Genomic DNA, 2,662 nt, shown 5'->3' on the forward strand with positions numbered 1-2,662 from the left:
CGTGGTTTCATTAATAATGAAGTGAGACTTGTGGACTGAGAATAGCCAATAACATTATGGATAAAAAGGTGAATCCGAACATAACCTCGAAATAATGAGGAACGGCCCGGCATGTTGATTATACTTTCGATTGATTATTGTTTACCAATGAAATGTTTTGTGGTTTTGTATGTTTATTACTGCGAGTATCGGTAGTATCGATCATAGATGAAATACACATCGGGCAATGCAGACGGATTTGGTGTATTTCAGCTGGTTCATTTCAATAAACATTATTGGAAAACCGTGATCTCTAGACTTTATCCCAAGACGGGGGATTGATCAGCCTCAAAGATTACTTCTAATTCAATTTGATGGTATAGGCGTATCAAAAAGATGTTATTTGAACTAAGTTATCGCATATATTTGTTCACTAGGTTGGTCGAAATTTGCGAAACGTGGTTTTCGTTTGGAATTAATTTTTTAATAAATAAAAAAAGCATATTGCTTTTTTAGACTAAGTGTATTTCTGATACTCATCGTTTATACACGGTGAGGAAAAATAATGGGAACCCCGGAAAATCTCAGAGGGTTGGTCATGAAAAAAAATTGTGAAGGTCAGGTCTGATGTAATTTTCAACGAGGAATCCAGGGATAACCTTGGATTTTACCTTGTACTTCACCTTCAAAGTCATTTCAAGGTCAACTTTTTTTTAAACGGACAATAAACATTTTTTTATGACCAACCCTCTGAGATTTTCCGGGGTTCCTATACTTTTTTCTCATCCTGTATATTGAGAATACACCATACAAATTTGAAACATTATTATCAACCAAATGCCGTATAATTGCGAGTTGTGTTTTATAAAAAACGATTTTTAATCAGAAAATTGTCTCAGTTTTTATGGTTTATTTTGAATATTAATTATCAAATGAAAAGTTTCATCAGAAAAATTTGTCGGCCGCGTCAAGCTGAATAAGAAGGTGTATTTTGATAACGTTTCGTGAACATTGCATTTACAGCCTTGAAGAAGTGAACTGCAATGATCACGAAACGTCGGCAAAATTCGTAGTTTTTTACATGAGTGAAATCCGAAATATCAAATGAATCATCGTCAAAGCATTAAATCTATTATTAAGGTATATTTTGGTTTACGTTTTGGTAACTTTTTTTATCGATGTATTGTCCCGGGTGGCAATACTTCTGTGGTTTTAAGCCTCAATTTTCATTCGTAATTTGAAAAATAATCAATTTATGACTCTTCAATTAAAATCAAAGAAAAACAGTTCTTTTGACTTTTTAATTATTAACAAGATAACATTTGCATCAATAATGGGATTTATTACATCACATTATTTTACTTACACGTTTAAACCTTCCGAATTTGAACCTTATCAAAATGATTATCTACGAACGTTCATTGCTCCGGGAAATGAATAGACTTGAAAATACGGTTACTCTTTTAAGCCAAATAAAGTATTCCTTCAAAGTACAATATTATGTTAACAATCATTTTATTTTCATATATTTTTTTACTCTAAACGTCCTTATATGTAAGTAGCTAGTTAGAGTATGGAACACAATTTATTAACAGCCCCTTTTCTCGCCAAAGAATATGGCGCTCTCTTGTAAAAAAAAAAAAAATAACAACAGAGATGTTTTAAAATTTCTTGATAGTACAGAAAATTTAAGAAAAAACAATACTTTTAATCTTTTAAACTGTTTATTACATATTTAAATATTAGTTTCTTTCATGATATATTTATTACAGGAGATATTTTGTTTGAATAAGTTAAGGAAGAGTCTGTAATACATCTCATAAATGAGCTGACGATCATAAAGTGATGATTTGTGAAATTTGTTTGAATAATTTGTCTTAATTTTCGGATTTTACAACAGTTTATAACAGCTTATAAAAGTTTACAAAAAAAATTATTTCACCTACGTATTAAAATATAAGTACCTTAATAAACAGGAAAGCTGGTTTTTCTTGAATTTTTTGCAATAAAAAAGTATTTCTGGAGAGCCGGAACAGCCGTATCAATTATACGGGGCCTCCGAGGTCTGTGGGGCCCCCAAATAAGAATTAATTAATTAAGTTTTTCTTTGTTTTCCTACCCCCCCCCCCCACCACTAAGACATACGGAGTATCCCTGAACACGGCTGTATGATTTTTAGTAGTGACAACAATATTTATTTTTGACTTGCATAAAATCTGCCCTCAGATATGTATGGGCCGCGCCTAATTTCTAACGATCTATACATGAAGCAATTAAATCTGAACGCGTTTTATCATAAAAAGATAAGACGGCTTTTTCGCCAAATAGTACAGAAAACCCATTCCCTTATTAACATGGTAAATTTTATGGTCCAAATTATACGGATTTCGACTTAGTGCGTCAACTATCATGTTAAATTATATCACGGAGAAAAATGTCAAGTTAGGTTAATAAGGATTCTGGTTATCCGTACTAGACAGTCTAGTAAAATATGAACCAACACGCTGTCTACTTAAACACGCTAGACAGTAGGGTTGAAATCTGTCTAATTAGAATTACAAGACATGTTGTATAGGTTACCAGACATCTAGTATGGCTAACATTTCCATGGCTAGTACACCTAACTAGCTGTCTAGTAAAATCAACCAAACGTTGAGTTTGGCTTACATGACAGTTTTTAGTT

Source organism: Belonocnema kinseyi, chromosome 1 (genome assembly GCF_010883055.1).
Source record: "Belonocnema kinseyi isolate 2016_QV_RU_SX_M_011 chromosome 1, B_treatae_v1, whole genome shotgun sequence".
Lineage (NCBI taxonomy): Eukaryota > Metazoa > Arthropoda > Insecta > Hymenoptera > Cynipidae > Belonocnema > Belonocnema kinseyi.